Below are 17,952 nucleotides of genomic sequence, written 5' to 3'. Positions count from 1 at the left end.
TGGGAACACTGATAGGAGTGCTTCTGTTTCCAGAGGCCTCTGGGAACAGCTAGGAGCCATGACAGCGCTCTCCTCTAGCAGTTGCAGGTGGGAATGCCAGCCGCGCCTTCTCAGGGAAGGTTGTTCCAGGCTGTGAAAGTGGGACCTGAGGTAACACTCCCAGTTGAGCTTCTTAACTGGCAAACGATTCCAGCCGCCCAGGACTGGGGATGCTGAAGGGACTGGAAAGGAGCTGGCCTGGCTGCCTGCCGAGCCTGTGACAACTAGTGGCACTTTGGCCAGGGCTAACTCACTGTCAGCCGCAAGCTGCGAAGGACACAGCAGCTGAGGTCAGGGTGGGCAGCTTGTGTGGGGAAGGAGCCTGGGGACCAGAGAGAGAACCGTGAAATACTCCCCTAGGAAGAGTCGAGCTGGGGTGGACGAAGGAGCGTTTCTCCTCCTGCCTGTCCCTCTCCCAGTCCCCCCGCAGCCGTTCCCAAGGGCTGGGGTCTGCCACACAAACCCTCCAGCCGAGGCTTAATTGTTCAAATGAAGGATGAAGTCTCAGAGTTAATGCCCGTAAGCCGCTGCAGAGGCCGAGGAGCTGGACCTTTGCCCCTGGACCCAGAATGCACCAGAGTAGCAACAACCATAGCGGGAGGCCAGGAGCAGAGGCAGGAGTCATGTGGAAAAGACGTCCCTCTGATTGGTGCCTTCCCGCCTTCCGGCCCAGTATTCACTCATTGATACCTGGGCTGCATTTCCCTGCACCTCCGACCCAGGGGCCTCCCGCCCTTGGAAGCAAGCCTATTGTGAGCACTTATTCATCTCCCAAAGGCGGCAGCCTCCCAGTGCTCAGGGGATGCCCCCGCCCTTGGAAGGAAGGTTCTGATTTACTGAAGCAGAAATTGAATCCTGCTGGGGGCAGTTTACGCTGGGCGACAGCTGAAGATGGGGAGGGTGGTGCTCCAAAGGGGTTCGATGGAGCTGGGGGTGACGCTCTGATATCCAGTGTGGGAAATGGAGCTGCCAGATCATTGCCGTGGGGGTTCTGCAGCCCTGTTAATTTCATCCCACGGGTTGGAGAAAGGGCCCTGCCTCCTGAAGAGCGTCTGTTGAGGGCTCACGTGATCCCACACAGCCCCTGTGTTCCTGTCAGAAGTTCCGTGGCTGGGGCTTTCCCATGAGCGGAAGAATGCAGAGCATTAGGAGGGGAACGCCTTTGGCGAGGTGACAGGGGCCACGAAAGGAGACAGTGGCCACGTGGTTCCTGGCCCAGTGAGGAAACCCGGGCATGCCTAGCTGGGGGCAGAGGGAAGCAGCCAGACCTGTAGAAGGGTGGTTATACCTGCACACACAGCAGAGGGGGAGAAGCCAGAGACCCGGCCAGCCATCCATCCCAGCTCTCCTTTGTTACCAGTGGCTGTTGTCCCTGGGAGAGCGGCGATGGGCAAGCCAGAGCGGGACCTCTGCCCATAGGCCCAGTGGGCTGTGGGGGCTGTTGGTCCCTGGGCAGCTGAGAGCCGCCCTCTGGCACTAGGGACTAGAGAAGTCTGTTGCATTCAGTGTTCGAGCCTGGCCAAGGCAAGGACCTTGACAGAAGGGAGGAGACAAAGCTGCTCCTCTCTAGCTGCCCCTGGGGCGCCAGCTCACATCAGGAATGGCGAGGCCCTGCCTCCAACAGCCGACAGACAGCTGCTGGGGCCAGCCCAGTGTGTGGCTCACAGGAGCCCCTTTCTCCACTGGCACCAGTTAACGGGGGCCAGAAGCAAAGCCGGGGACCCAAGAGGCTGTGGCGAGCGACCTCGCAGCAGGTGGGGTTGGCTCCGCTCTGGGGGATTACTGGGCCGGTCCTTGGGGACCTGCTGCTAGTTTGGAAAGACAGCTGCACCCATCTGCCTGGGCAGGTCTGAGCTGCTGCATTGCAGAGCCCTGAGCTCATCACCAGCTGCAAATGGTGCAGGGAGCCGGGATCTCCTTGCGCTGGCTGGCCAGTGACCTGGTCCTCTCCTTTGGCAGTGCTGTGCTGGAGGGGTGCTCCACCGTCGCTCTGCTGGCAGAGGCACTGGCTGTGCTGCTTCTGGAGTCTGTCACCCTTGTGGCTAGTAGGGAGGGTTTGTCCCCAGTGTTCTTCAGCATCTTCCCCACACAGGCAGCTCCTCCGCAGGACTCTCCTTCCCTGCGCTCTCCTGGGACTGGGGCTTCCTGCAGCAGCTCCCCAGAGTCCTCAGAGTTGCCTCCTGGGACTCCAAGTGGCTCCCAGCCCAGCCGTTTGGACCAGGCCTTTCCGCAGACGTAGCCAAAGCTGCCAGGTCTCCAAGGGAGCTGTCCCCCCGCTGGAGTGCTCGGGGTGCTAGGCTGGGGCCGGCGAGAGGCACGTGACTGGGAGCTTGTCCTCTCCCAGCCCTCAGTCACCAGGGCAAACCAGAGCAATTGTGCTGAGAAAGCAGCGTCTTGGTAGTCTGAGCCTGGCCCGCCCCACACAGGAGAATGGCAGGCCTGGTTAGGCGGCGCAGACTGTGGGCACGTCCCATGTCCTGCCCTGCCTGGCGAGCAGCGGGGCGGCAGCCAGGGTAACCCCGTCCGCGCCGGGGCCCTTAGCAGCCACAGCTGCTGCTCACGCTCCCAGCAAGTGCCCCGCTCGGCGGATTGACAGCTGAAAACAAGATGCAGGCGCATGCCTCTGCCGGCTGGGCTGGTAAGGGAGCGGGAGGCTCTGGGAGCCCCTCCCAGGATTCCCGTGCTTGGCAGAGGCAGGGCTCCATTTGAGCTCCAGAGGGAGAACCATGCGCCAGGCTTTTAACACCGGAGCCTCGGCTGCAGTGGAGACAAAAGACCAAGGTCTTTGCAAAGGCCGGTGTGCTTCCGCCAGCAAACAAAAGGCCTTTCCGCCCGGCACTTCCCGGGGTACCGAGGGCTCCCGGGGAGAGCTCTGCATCCTGCCCACACGCCTACCATGGCCAGGCCTGCGGGGAGGATGGGGCAGGTTAGCAAAGTCAGAGGCAGGCCCCAGAGTAAGTCAGGGTGACTGGACGAGAGCTGACAGCACCTCACCCCTCAGGTGCCCAAGTCCCTTAGGCTGCAGAGACGTGCCCAAGAGCTGTTAGCACAGAGCACCAAGCCCCCAGTGAATGCACAAAGCTCTTGGGGAGTGAATAGGGGAGCATGTGACCCGGGAGGCAGGGTTGGGACTCAGGGTTCAATTCCTGGTTTGCTGCAGCTCCTGGGCAAGTTGTATAGACTCCCTGACCTAGTTCCCCCTGTGTAAGATGGGGCCCTGATACCAGCCAGCCTCTGCGCAGCTCCCAGCACAGCGGGGCCCCGATCCCAGCCGGGCTCTGCGCAGTTCCCGGCACAGCGGGGCCTGACTCGTGGCTGGGCCGGTGGGTGCTGCTGTGGTACAAATAATGCTCAGCCAAGTCCACGCACTGGATGCAGGGAGGGAAGGATCCACCCTGGTTTTCCCTTACCAAGTCAGATGTCACACAGTCCTCCCTTTGTCTTTCCATTTCCTGTCCCTGTCCCTCCCTCCCCTGCCCCGTGAGCAGGGAGCTGGGGCCCATCTCGTGTTGCCCTTTCAAACAATCAGGGGCTTTGAACCACACACAGAGGGGGAGTTAAAACTCATCCTTTGCTGATCTCAGCTGCTCCAGGCAAGTCTGGCTTCTTTCCGGGCAGCTCTGACTCTTGTGCCCCGACAAATAGCCCTGTTGCTGGGCTCCCAGTGGGCGGACAGGCCTGTGGGGCTGAGCTGAACTGGCTGCAAGGAGACTCGCCCTCTGGGGGACAGCACTCAGCTTTTGGATGGAGACAAGGCTTGATTTCTATGAGCCACAGACAACATGGCCAGGGACCTCCGGCCTAAGCCAGAGGGCCCTTCCTCTCCCTGTATTAGTGGCACAGCCTTCCTCACCTCCAGCCCACTGGCTATGGCTCTGCTGCAGCTGCTGTCCATGGAGCTCCTGACCTGCCATCCCACCGCAATGGCCCCTCTCATTTTTGCCAACCGTGTGGAATAATTTTTGTTTTGAGGCATGTGCGGAGGTGCACCACCAAGAGGAAAACCAGGCTGCTGGCTGGGGGCATTCTGCTAATCTGCTGGGCGGTACCCGAATCTCTCCTGGACACCTGCCCAAGTGCTCAGCTTCCAGGGAATGCTGGGACTGGGACCCAACCCTGGGAGCTCCACTCCAGGCCTGGATGTGAAATGTCCTTCCTGCGTGGTGGCTGCTGCTCTGCTCCCAGCCGCCTTTGCTCACTCAGAGCCGTCATTTCTCTGTGATGGAGCAACTCCCTCCTGGACCGGGGTGGTCCTGGAGGCACCCGGTTTCCCAGATCGACTGGTGAGCCTGTCTTGCATGGTTCCCCATGAGCCATGCGCTTGGGCGGCCGCTCAGGAGCAACTCAAACGCTGCCCAGCTGATTAGCAGAGCGCCCAGGGGGAGGGTATTTCTGCTGGTGCTGCACATACACACATGCCTCAGTGCAGGTAAAAATACTTATTCCGCACCTGGAGGGAAAAATTCCACCCAGGGATGCAAAGGGTCGAGGGAACGTTGCCGTCTTGGACGCTCCAGTTTCCAGTTGTGGAACTGCAGGCGGTGTCCTCCTTCCAGCTCCTCTCCCCATTGCTGTCAGATCTCCCATCGCTTCTTTCCGCCCGGCTGTCCAGCTTCCTGCTTCACTCCCGAACCTCCTGGGGCTGAGCCAGACGCAGCGTGTCCGGCCCAGCTCTGTGAGCGCTGCCATCCATGGAGCTGAGGGCTTCCCCCGGCTTCACCCTGCTAGTGTTACAGACAAGGAACTCAGGGCCATCTCCCTGCCTGTCCAGCGGTCGGTTGGCCCCGGGATCTATGGGCTGCTCGTTGCTGCATGGAGGCTGACCTCCTCTGCTCACAGAATGGGCCCATCCACGTTCTTCCCCATGGCCTGGTTAGCCTGGCTGTCTCGCCAGCCTGCCCAGTGGTGCGTCACGCCGGGGGGCTGGCTAGGAACCCGGGGAAGCCAGCTGCTCACCACAGACGGGCCTGGCCATGCCAGATCTCAGGGTTTTCCTCATTGGGAGGTGTGCAGAGGAACAGCCCAGACAGCAACCTCCCACCGCCTTGGCCCAGCACAGGGCTCCCTGCAAGCTGAGTGCTGGGCCGGCCGCCCAACAGAGAGTCAGGTGCCGCCCAGCTGGTTAGCAGAGCGCCCACAGCCGGCAGCCTGTATTCTCCTGGTGGTGCACATCTGAACGCACCTCAGTGCACATAACAAAATTTATTCCGCCTGTGGCGAAGAGAGTTACAAGGAACCCCGGGCAGCTCCAACAGCCATGTCTGAACAGAAAGGAAGGGGCTGCCCAGGGCCTGCTATGCAGTGGTTCCATTTGCTCTGCTGCAGGTTTCCTGATTTCAGCCCCAGGCTGGCAGGAAGCCCACAAGAGGGGGTGGGGAGGGAGGAGGATGGGACAAGTTCTTGCATTTCAGAGGAGGGGGGCGTGGGTGTGGGCTGTGTTTTGTCCTCAGCCTGGAAAGGATCAACCCGCCGCTGTTGCCAGGGCGCTGCAGGGCCAGCAGCACAGGCCGAGGGCTCTCCTGCGCTGGACCCCTGGGCTGGGGTCCGTGAGCCAGAGAAGCAGTGGGACCCGGGTGCGAGCGAGACTGGGGGCAGGAACTGCAGCACCGGGGGGGACCAGCTGGGAGCAGTGGGTGCAGGAGGGGCTTTGGAGATAAGGGTTGTGCAGAAGGTGCAGGCGGGGCCGTCCAGTGCCTGTCCCTGGCTCCAGTCAGGGAGCTTCTGGCAAGAGGCTGTGGGCAGGTTGGAGCCAGAGGCTGCCTGAGAAAACAGGAAGGGGAAGAGCAGGGAGCCTGGGCCAGGGCTGTCTGAGCTGTCCCCAGGGCCGCCCCTTCCCAGCTACCGAGCGTTTGCACTCAGCCAGGAGGCAGGCAGGCAGTTGAGGCAGGGAGAGGCCAGGGAAATCCCAGCAGTTCCTCCTCTGCCCCTTTGCTGAGGTGTGTCCAGGAGGGTTGGCAGCAGGGCTGGGTCCAGCAGTCCCAAGTCCTGCCCCTGCTGCTTCAGTGCCTGTGGGTGCATCACTTCAGCCCTCACTAACTTCCCCCCCCGGGGGCCTGGGATGGTTGACGGAGCCGCAGCTGCAAAGCCCCTGGTGCTCTCCGGGGCCAGGCACAGAAGGGTGTTGGATGAGAGCAGTTCCCTGGGGGCGCCACTATGGGCACAGCCCCAATCTCCAGCCTGGGCCACGTAGTCAGCACCGACCCAGCCCAAAGGCATCGACTTGCCCAAGCTCTCTACGGCCCAGCTACAAGAGGCCACAACGCAGCCCGAACGGGCAGCTGCCGTGTGCCCCAGTGTCCCAGCTCAGCCTCTGCTCAGCCCCCTGCCCGCTCAGGTAGGGCGAGCAGACAGCGCCTGTGAGCAGGAGGCGGAGGGTAACTGTGTGGAACAGAGCCCAGGCGAGCAGGGCCCTCCCTCTAAAACCGGGACAGCTGGTCACCCTCCCCGGTGCCACAACTCAAGGGGCAGCTGGGTATTTCTAATGCCAGCTGCGCCCACTGGGCGAAGCTTGGCGTGTGCCAAGGGTTGGCCTGGTACTGGCCAGTTATAAAGGTAAGTCCTTATTAACGCCTGGTAATCTCTGGCTCCCTGTGCGAGAGGATGCAGGCGCAGGTGGGCAGGAAGGAGAAGCCAGGTCACCACCCAAATTCCTTCTGTTCTGCAGCCGGGGATGAGAGGAGGCCTGTGGGGTCTCTGCCTCACCTGGATGAAAGAGGAACTCGCCAGCTGCAAATGAAGACGTGTCTGGTCTAGGGAGCTCCTCCCCAGCCTCAGCTGCTCCATCCCGCCACCTCTGCCAGGAAGCCCTGATCCTCAGTGACAAAACCACCCTGCTGCCCTGGGAGCCTGGTGGCTTCTTGGCAGCATGGGATAGGAGGAGAGGAGGGGGGAGGGCTGTGGGTTTCACTTAGAGGGGAGCAGGGCTGGCTGCCAGAAGGAGGGACTCCGACAAGGCTCTGGATCGAAAACACCCCCGCCCCCAACTCGAGTCTGAGCTTTCCCGCTGGGGCTCCCGGCTGGGAATTAACAGCCCTGTTCCTGACCCCAGCAGCAAGTGACCCCCGCCAGGCTTGCAGGATGTGCTCAGGCAGATGTGCTCAGGGAAAACCCCTCTCCCCGGCAGCCAGCGGGGGGAATCTCTGTGGCCTGGGAAGAAGGAAGCAGGTTCCGAGGGCCCCCAGGCCTGCTGACCGCCTGTGTCCCTGCCGCCGTCCTCTGGGCCTCCCGCTCGAGCCTGGCCCTGGGACCAGCAGCGCAGCGTGGGGATGTACAGGGCCTGGTGCGATACGCCGCCCCTGCCACGCCGCTTGCACAGCAGCGCGTTCATCCAGCTCGCAGCGCGCCGACAGCTGGGCAGAAGAGCGAGTCCTTGTTCCCACCGGCACCGGCGACGGAGCCTGCGGTGTTCAGCTGGAGAGAGACCGCGACGAGAGCCGGCGGCCCTGCCACATCACGGCCGCTACCGCTCAACCCACCGCCCCCTGCACCGCCACCGCAGGCCCTTCCGCCCCCCGGCTGGCGGTTACAAAGGACAGCGTGTCATCGGGGCTGGGGAGCATTCAACAACAGCACCAAACGGCCTCCTCCCTCCTCCTTAAGCCCAGAGGCGGGACTGCTGGGGGCTAACGCCAGCTGCCAGCTGCGGGGAGTCAGTTTCTCCTCTAGGTGAGGAGGTGGAAGTCGGGGCCGGGAGAGGAGGGAATCCAGTTCACAGGGTTTGTGACCGCCGGCCCCGATCCTGCAGACTGGCTGGAGCTGCCGGGGTTTGCAGGAGGGGCGGGGCAGACGGGAAGGTTGTGCCATGGCGGAGAGGACTTCACTGCCAGGCTCAGGGTCCCAGGCCTGGCCCTTTGAGCGTGTGGGATGCTCCACCCCAGAGCAGTGAGTAGAATTACTATCGTTCCTGTCCACCAGCAGGTGAGAACTTGTCAGCAGACAGGCTGACCCTGCTGCAGTCACTCCGGAGTCACAAACACGAGCGGAATCAGGCCTGTGCTCTGGGCCGTGGGGCTCAGTTCCCGCCCGTCTCCGTCCGCTGGTGCCAGGCTAGTGCCTAGCTCAGGCTGCTCTGGTGATGGTGACACTGGCGTCGGGTGGAGTCCGGGCTACCTGCTGCTCAGCCCAGTGGGCACGGCTGGCACAGCTGAGATCTGGGTCAGGCTCTCCTCTGGGACGCAGGAGCAGAACGCGTTTCACAACACGGCTCAGTGCCCAGCTGAGCAGAACCAGGAGGGGACACCTCGTTAGGCAGAGACGCAGCAGCTCAGCCCCCGACCCTGCCCCGCCTGCATCAGACCCCCTCTGCTACACCCTCTGAGCGGCAACGCTCCGCACGTTCGCCTGCACCAGGCAAATCCTTGATAAAAGGCGGCTCGACGCCAGCGTTAACCGTGGGGCCAAGGGAGAGCCAGGAGCAGGGGCAGGGATCTGCTCCATGCTGCAATCTATTGAGAATGCAGAAAGGGCTCCAGCACCCAGGCACAGCTCAGCACCAGGAAGGAAAGTCCCTTCCTCCGGCAGCCGGGCCCAGGGCAGCTTCGGCCACGGCCCAGCAGCGAGGTTGGGAACGCGACCCTCTGTCGCCGAAGGCCAAACCCAGGACGCTGCTCTGACAGCTCTGGCCTGAGCCCATCCTGCTCGGCGCAGCCCTGAGAGGCGACCTCTGACCGGCAGGAGGTCGCATCTCATTAAAGAGGGATCCGGCCGCTTCTCTGGATGGCCTTTACTTGCTGTAATTAAAAGAAAATTGCCGCTCCAGAGCAACGGCCTCCTGGAGCAATTACCTGGCCGTCAGTGTAGACTGTGGCATAAATGTGATACGTGGCCCAGCCGGCCGTGGCCTAATGATGGCCTGTAGGCTACGGAGGGCGGGCGAAGCACAGGCCACGCACAGCAGCTCCACCCTAGGGAGAGGGAACCCTTCCAGACGCCCAGCTCTCATGGGGCTGGGGGTGCTCGTGTCTTAGGTCAGACTCTCATGGCAGGGCTGGGTCCTCACCCAGCCATCGGCCTTAGGAACCCCGAGGGCCATGTTTCCCCAGAGCCCATTTTAGCTCAGATAGAGGCGGGCCTAGGGAAGCAAATTTCATGCATTCGGAGGTCCTGTCGTGTCCCTGCGAGATCCCGGGCTGGCCAACCAACCTACACGCCACGTGCCCGTGAATGAAACTCAGCCATCAGCTCATCAGCCGGCTCGGTCTGCAGTCACTAGGGTCCCGCACCCAGGAGCGAGCTGCCCGTACAGAACAGGAATGAGAGTTAAAGGAGCGAGGGCAATTTTTGCTGAGGCGTAACCCTGCAGGGAACTGCCTTGACCTCCTTGGGTCAGGGAGGGCCCTGGGGCCTGGGACTGCACACAGCTCATTGCTGGGCCGTTGTCCCCCGCCTGCCCTGGGAGTCTGCCGAAGGACATGCCCTGGGCTCTGGCTCACGAGGCTGGTGCGGGTTTGAAAAGGTCATTGGCTTGGGAAGCTATTCTTCAGGCTGGCGCCTTGCAGTGGGGGAGAGCTGCAGGGTGGATGCCTGTTGGGTCTTGCCTGGCCCGTTCGAATGCTGGGCAGAATCAGGCAGCCCCCCTCTTGCTCTTGGGTTTTAGTATCGTCTGTACTGCGTTGGGAAAAGTCCATCAGGGGCAATGTTCAGCGCTCAGAGCCTGGCTTGCAGTGGTCAGCTCCAGAGACCTGAGCCTGCAACTCACGATGATCTTGCGCTTCATCCCTGCGCTGTGGGCACAGCTCCCCTCGGGCAGAGGTCTGGGCACCTCCTAAGTCCCACTCAAGCCCTTAGGAATCTGCTCTGGGCTGGGCGTAACTGGGCTGAACTGTGACTTGGGTGAGGAGCCCCACAGTCAGGCCCTCTGTGTTCAAAGTACAACGTCAACCGTTTTCTGTGTCTGGGGAGTCTTTGGAACAACACCGGCCTGCGGACGCAGCGAGCTGGGGGGCATTTCCCTCCCCAGGCTTCGCCGTTAAGAAATTGTGTATTTTCCTGGGACAAGATTCTCGCAAGGGGCTGGCGGCTGCCAAGGCCTCTGTTATCTTGAGCCATTTCCGAGGGAGCTGCTTTTCGGAACGCGCTGAGCACATGCACGCGGGGACCAGGCACTTTGCAGGTGTCTTTGCAGAGCTCTTTAAACGGGAGGCCGCACGAGGCACGTTTGATCGCAGCACTGTTGTGGCCAGGGTGGAGTCGGCCGAAACGTCCTGCTTCCCAAATTGCTGAGCCTGGAGCAAGCCTCGTGGAGCGAGTGCATGGCTACTCATTGCACCTGCAGGGCCCCACCCAAGCCAGTTCTCCAGAGGATCGCGTCTGGGCATTCCTGTGTCTGACAGGGGCAAAGCCTGACCCCTGTGTTTGACTCTCAGCTCCCCTTTGGCGCTCCCAAACGGGCTGTGTCAGACCCAGGCCCAAAGCCCACTGTGCTCCCAGGGCCAGCGAGGCATTTCCCTTCCTGTATGCGAATCGGCAAGTGGTGAAATATTGTCTGGGTCCCTCCCACTCCCAATCCCCGCCTGGTGGAGGGTCGTGACAGCTCTGGCCAGACTAACAAGAGCTCCCCCACTTTCTGCAATACCGCTGTGCCCAGGGCTGGAGGGTTTGCTCTGAATTTCCCACTACTGTACTCTGAGCGCTGGTGTGGCTGGACTTGGGACTGGGCCCAGCACGTTGCGGACCTCTGCTCTGATCAGGCCTACCTAGCGCAGAGGTAAAAGCCCGGCCTAGTGGCTGCAGTGTGGGCAGCTTGTCTAGCATGGCACTTGAATGCACCTGGAATTCACCTGCCCCCTGCACAGAGCTGAGCCAGGCGGTCTCCTCTGCTGGTGGTTACGGCGAGGTGGTCAGGGCCCCTGGATGGAGTTGTGGCCTCGTCACGCACCACGAGTCCCCCGGGCTGTGAGGCGCAGCACCCCACGTACAGCGTCTTCCTGGCACGTGGTTCCAAGGTCCTCAGTGTTATTTGCTGATCTCCTGCAGCGCAGCCACCCTGAATGTGGGGGTGGGGAGAGTGGAAATCAAATCCCTGCCTGAATTCCACAGACACCTGGTGCAGGCGCGGAGCGACTCGAGCAGGGAAGCCACAGGGGGTGCCAGCAGCAGGCCGCAGCTCTTATTATAAAATACGCCTCCTGGGGAATTCGGCAGGGAGATTTGGAGCCCGCAAGCGGGTGGTGGCTGCAGCTTTGCTGAAGTTGCCAGTCAGCTCATCAGAAAGAGACGTGTGTAAATTCTTCCCTGATAAGATCTGCAACCAGGGGAGGGGCTGGTGCCCACTGGGTCCTGCGTTCCCCCTCTGAGCTCGGGGTGCAAAGCGCCCTGCTCCCACAAGCTCAGTCGCCAAAGCACAGCTCCAGGTTCGGGAGAGGCTGGCAAGCCGGGGAAGAGCATGGAGCTGTAGTGGGGACAAGCGAGGGGCCCTCCCCAGTTCCTGGTGGGGCTGTAGCGAGCAGAAGAAGGAGGGGTAGGAAGGACTCTACACCCTGCCTGGCTGACGGCTGCAGGCTCAGGCCCTGAGCAGAGTCCGGGGTGGAGGGGATCCTGCCTCAGGCAATTGGCCATTTCCCATTCATTGAAATGGAGCAAAGATTTCGGTCTTTGTCGATAGGAGCAGCCAGGAGGCCGGCTGGTGCCAAGCTCTCCTTGCGGGGGGTCCCACCCCCAGCCAGCCGCCCGTGCCTGCAGGGCTACAGGAGACCACTAGCCCAGGTCCCAGCCATGCTCCCATCCACTGACTCTTTTCACTTTCTGCTTCCAGATCCTGCAGCTCCCCAGGTCACACGGCTCAGCCCCTGGGGCTCACACTGGGGTTCTCATGCTCCAGCTCACTGTCCCTGAATCCCTGAGGCCTCTTCTCCGCAGCTGGGACCGATTCTGCCCTCCTTATTCAGCCTGCATTGCACCATCCCTTTGGTGTAACGCCACTCGGCCTGAGCAAGGCCGGGTGGAACTGAGCCCCCAGGGCACGTCTCTTCACCGGTGTGTGTCTTGGCTTCCCTCGCTCCCACTCGAACCCCGGAGCACCTGGCACAAGTGGTGCTGCAAGACAGTTGAGTCTTCGCTGCGGCTGCTGCATCAGTCGCTTTGCTCTTTGTTTTGATGGGAGACCCCCGACTCAAGTTTTCTGACCCCCTTGGCCCTGCCAGTCAACGCAGGAAGGTGGAACCTGGCCCCTGCTAGCAAAGTTATGGACCAGAACCTCCCCTTCCCCGGGCCTGAACTCTACCATCTGCCAGAAGCCTCTGTGAAACCCCCTCCTTGAGAGGCGCTTTATGCTTCTTTCTCCCTTCCACCACCGCCCCCCTCCCGCAGGAACAAAACAAGCCGGTTGGCTGCAGTGCCGTGTTCTTCCTTTGCAAATGAAGGTCTGTGCCCATTGCATTACGCCCTGGCCTTCGCTCCCCACTCACACAGGGGCCTTTGGCCTGATTCCGTCCGTCGCCTCTCCCCTCCCCACAGAGGCGTTCTCTTCCCGCGAATGGCCCTCCTTGCGCTGCGGCCTGGGCAGGAACAGGGCTTCCGACACACTCACAGTCCCGGGATGCGTCGGGCAGCCCCTGCGCCGTTGCCCATCGCTCGCGCCGGTGGACGTGGCCTGCACAGCAGGTGTGCTGATTTGCGCAGAGGATTTGCAAATCGGAGGTGGCGGGGGAGCAAAGGGGTTCAGTTGGGCCCAGGGTCTTGGCGCTCAGCAGTCGATTCTGGGAGCAGGCCGAGGTGTGGGGAGATGGCAGTTAGCCCGCTGCTGGTTATTGCAGAGATCAGGTCAGGTTGCACTGCTGTGCCTCTTTGGTGCTTGTTGTATTCTTTTCCTTTTGCTCCCCATGCGGCCCGGCTCCCGGAGGGCTGCTGAGATGGGATGCAGCTTCTCCCAGCATGGCACAGGCTGCCTCGGCCCAGGGCACCCGCAGGCAGGAGTGCGGCTCAGCACAGGGGAAACAGGATGCGACACCAGCCTTTGTGTTACCCCTCCTTTGTCAGAGCAGGGCCTGCCCGGCGCTGCCACCGCTCCCCTCTTCCACCTGCCGGGTCACCAGCTGGCCCCCAAACCTCGGGAGCCGCAGCACTTCTGCCCCTTTGGACCCCTGACGAGCCAGGGAAGAAGGCGCAGGGGGAGGGAATCGCCGCTGGCCGACTACTCCAACCCTTCTGAACACACCGAAATCCAGCCCCCTTGCCTGCTCCGCACCCGCGCCTCCCAGGGACGACAGGAGGGGTCTCTTGCTCTCGCTCATCCTCTCGGCTTTTGAGCCTCTTCAGCGCCGTGGGGTCCCGCGTGGCCCCCTGGGGCTGAGTCAGTGCAGGGTGCACGGAAACAGTAGCAGATAGCACTTTATCGCCCCAGCCTCATGCCCCTGCTCAGCTCCTTCGGCACAGGGATATGGCTCACCTTCGAAATGAAGAGGGCCTGAGCCGCACGCATGGATCAGGGCCATAGCTGCAAGGAACGCAGCAAAACAATCGCCTGGCAGCAGAGCAGAGGCAGCTGCTGCCAACGCCGAGTCGCCGCTTTCTGGGCTATGAACTTTCCCAGAACCCACTTACCTGATTCAGCGCTTCCGCCCCCTGACATTTACAGCCCTGCCCAGTGAGACACTCGCGGCTTCACACAGGCCCAGGCCAACCGGGGCTGACACGAGTGCTCGCCCGGGGCGGCTGTGACTTCTGTGCCAGAGGCCTCTGTGGCAGCTGCTCGCCAGCACATCTGGCTGGGAGATTTCTGTGATCCAAGTGCTATGACCACCCACCTTTTCTTTAGCTTCTAATTACAGGCTGTAGTCCTGCAGCACTAGGCCTGGGCTAGAAGGGGCTCTGTCTTCTTGTACCTCCTGAGTCCAGCACCCTCGGGACTCGACCGGTGCCAAGTGGCACTGACAGCTGCTATCTGCCGAAGAACAAGGGGAGGGGGCTGGATCTCTGCCCTGAATGGGGCGGGGCCAAGAGTAGAAGGGGCGGAGCCAAGAGTAGAAGGGGTGGGGCCACGAGTGGAAGGGGCGGGGCCAAGAGCGGTCTTGCTTGCAGGGCTGCCTGGACTACAGGCCTGCCTCTCCCTACTCCCTTACAGCTTCACGCAGCTGGAGCAGCGCTGCTGCAGAATGTCAAATGGGCCCGGGGACAATGGCTGCATTTGCCCACCCCGCCGTTGGGGGGACCAGAGAATTTGCTGGAGCACAGGAGGTCAATATTTTCTAGCACATCACTAACACTGCCACTGCTTACGGGGCCCTCAGAAGATACGGAGGGGTAAATTACAGCGAAACAACAGCCCAGAACACTGCGAGCCAGGGCTGGTGGCTGGAAACAAGCTATGAGACGGCGGGAACATGGTTACCCCCATGATAAGTGGTCGTCCAGCTAACTAAAATCGTGCCGGATTACAGACGTTGCTGGACCAGAGAGCGCCAGATTAGAGAAGTTCAACCTGGACTTATTTGCTTTGCCGCCACTGATTCTGACTGCACAGTCTATGGGTGGCCACCCGCGAGTGCTTATTCTCCGATGCTTCCAAATGAATGCACCCCGCTCTGGGACAGAGCTGGCTAGCACCCTCTGTATCCTGCCAACTGCGTAACTGATCCTTGTCACTTTCCATAACCCAAGAGTGACCTCGGCCGCACAGTGCCAGCCCGTCTAACATGTCTCAGGTGAACTCCAACTGCAAACGGTCGCTTTGCTTATGGTGCTTATGTTGACCTGGTAGCACATCTCATTTTCTGTCGGCAAACGCACGCGGAATATGCTTTGGGACTGCGAGGCGCTGTCACAAGTGTTTGTTTGATCTTGTTAGACTGCCTTGGCATCGTGTACGTATTCAAGCCCAGCTAACATTGCACCATAGAAAAAGTCTCATGTTAACGTCTTTTGTCACAAAAGTCATTAACATAATAGGACTTCCACATAGAATTGAATATTAATGCTACACCAGGCTGTGGCGGTAAGAAGGATAATTGCTCTAATACATTTTCCAGTTGGATTTTCGCATCAGAGCAGCAGTGGCATTAGCAAAACCGATTATTACCACATCTGATACAATGGAAAGAGTCTGAAGGACTTAAGTTGGTTCCCTTTTACTCAGGACCGCAGCCAGGGCTGTTGAGCGCTGTCTCTCCCCGAAAATAAATGCCCACAAACCAGCCTAGCGACCCTGCCAGAATGGATGGTACAAGCCAGGGGAAGCCAACATTCGACTGGCAATGTCCAGGGATAATTAGGAGATTGGGGACCTGTTCTGAAGTTGGACGAGAGAAAAATGCCCGTTCCCTCCTGTGGGCTTTGGCACTGCTCCCAGAGCCGCAAGTGTTCTCAGCAGCAGGCATGTTCCGCTGTTACAGAGACGACAAAGTGGCAGTTCACCTGCATTACATACAACACGCTGGACTGTCAGTGCAGACACCACATGCAACAGTTGTGCGTTGCTTTCCTGCCGCAGCCCCTCCTGCTAAGCAGTAAGCTAAATGCAATGTGGCAGAACACAGATATAGCTCATTTTCTCACGCCGTGTTGGAATTACAAGTGACAACAGAGGGCTTCCCTCGCTTTCATGAGTTTCATGCAGCTCTCCTGGAGCTACTCAATCAGAGCTACCAGGGTGAGGCTTTCATTGTCCTCTGGAATGCAACAGATGCCATCGACGTGTCTGTACATGAGTGGCGGGGAAGACAAAGGGAAAGAGAGAAAGAGACCTCGGGGTGAGCATGGACAGCAAACGAGACGTGGTTTTGCAATGGGATGTGTCGAGAAAACGTTTAGGCCATTGCAACTCCGAACTGCCTGCGGAGAGACGTCGCCTCTCTGGAAAGAAAGGAAATAATCCTCTGCCTGTCCCTGTGTGTCCCCACCTGGGATAGTACCATAGTACGGACAGCAGTATGCAGGGCTAGAACCAAGCATGCCTGCCTCCCAACCATGGGCTTCCGACACCAGCACAAGTCCACTATCGGTCCTTGTGGGCGCCCGCCTGATCCGTGTCAGCCTTTTCAAGTTGGGACGGCCAATGCATCCTGGAGAGGCCGGGTTAGTCCAGGGGTTGGCAACCTGCAGCTCGGCGGCTCTTGAAGGAGTCACGTGCAGCTCCGAGCGCTGCCGCTGCCCAGGCAGCAGCAATGATGGCGAGGGAGGAGGGGCAGCCCTCGGTGAGGACGCAGTGATAGGGCGGGGAATGGCGGCGGGGGGGGCCAGGCTGGGTTAAAACCCAACCCCCAGGCACCCCAAACTCCCCTGCCCGCTGCTCCAGGCCTGACTCTGCATCCAGCCGGCCTCCTCTCCCCCCTCCGCTGGGGCCCCCTTTCTCCGTTGCTCCACCCACTCCCGGCTCCATCCCTGGTGCGGCACAGCCAGCAGCCCGAGCCTCTCCCTGGGGCACAGGAGGCTGAGCCATGCTGTGCGGGGCCCCAGTGGGCCACATGCATGGAGCTGCTGGCGGGGCATGCGGCTGGGGCTGCCCAGAGGGGGCGGTTCCTCATGAGCGGCAGGGGCAGGGGCAGGGCCGGGCTGGGAGCAGCTGTACAGCGCATGGCAGCTGTGCCAGCCGGGCCCCGTGCTCCCATAGGAACTGGCTGGGGGGCAGCCCACCCAGGATGCAGAGCCCCTGTGGCAGTGCCGCACCTGGCTCCTTCCCGGCTGAGAGCACCAGGGCCTCTACCGCCGCCTGCTGCATGCCCGATACAGCCCGGCAGGGACCCACCAGGTCCCTGCCTCCAGGACAGAGCCTGGGGCTGCTCACGCAGCATCCCCAGGGCAGCGAGTGCCTCCACCCTGCCGGCAGCTGGTGTGCGCAGCCAGGCTGGTCATTCCCAGGCCCAGGCCCAGGCCAGCTCAGCTCTGCTGGCTCCTGAAGGGGCGGCTGCTGCTGCCCAGGCCAGCCGGGAGCTCTAACCCGTGCTGACACCCCCAGGAGGCTGGGATGGAGCTCACGCAATGGGGGTTTCTGACCCTTGTCCCCATCTTTAGGGCAGAGGGCAGCGGTTCTGCCATCTGGCCATCTGGGAAGGTTAATGCCTGTGAGACGGGTTAAGGCTGGGGATGGGGGGCAGGTTGGTGGGTGGATGGTAAAGCTTGGGACTAGGGGGCAGATTTGGGGCTGAGGCAGGTAAAGCCTGGAGAAGTGGGGAGCAGGCTTGGGGCTGGCGGGGGTAGATCCTGCGAAAGGGGGGAACGTGGAACACTGGTGGGAACATTGCCCCCCCACCCCCGCTTAAGAGCCTGTCCCCAGACGCAGTGGTTTCCTTGTCCTCGTTTCTCTCCAGCCTGGGGTGAAAGTAACTGAAACGTTCTACCTGGGACGAATCATTGGGCGTGCGCTGTTCGTACAACAGGGCTGCCAAAAGCCCGGAGCGACGTTATTTATGAAGGACCGACTCATATTCCTGCACACGGCAGCTCCTGGAGGGTTGATTTGGTAACTGAATTTGAAAACATGTCTCTTCTCGCTCTTTCGGCTGCAGAGCCCTGGGTTAGTCTGACGAATGCCCACATGTCCCGTCTCCAGACCCAGAGATCCAAACCCCCACAGGGGCCTCCAACTCCCCCTTTCTTCAGGTGGCACATCAAGGAGCGTGGAGCTCGCTCAGGCTGGGGGTTGGTGCGAGGCCTTGCACGGCCCTGTCTCTTGTGTGCGGACGTTAGAGATTCTGCAGCCGGTCCCTGGTGTCCTTGTGCCAATTTCTTCTCTTGCTAACCTGGGGCTGTTTTGTCCACTTCCCTCAACCCCTGCCCTGTGAGATGGCAGAATACCTGAGGCTTGGATGCAGGCTGTGCAGATCTACTATGCGGGGGGGGGGGGCAGTGAGGACAGACAGACAGACAGACAAACGGCTGCACTGGAAGGTGACCCGGAAGAGAGGCCATGTCACACCCACGGAGCTGCCGAGCTTGGCACACCTGAGTGGGGGAGGGAGATGGGATGGCAGGCAAGCTCTG

This window comes from Carettochelys insculpta, chromosome 20, assembly GCF_033958435.1.
Source record: "Carettochelys insculpta isolate YL-2023 chromosome 20, ASM3395843v1, whole genome shotgun sequence".
NCBI classification, from domain to species: Eukaryota; Metazoa; Chordata; order Testudines; family Carettochelyidae; genus Carettochelys; species Carettochelys insculpta.
This window is presented reverse-complemented; position numbering follows the sequence as displayed.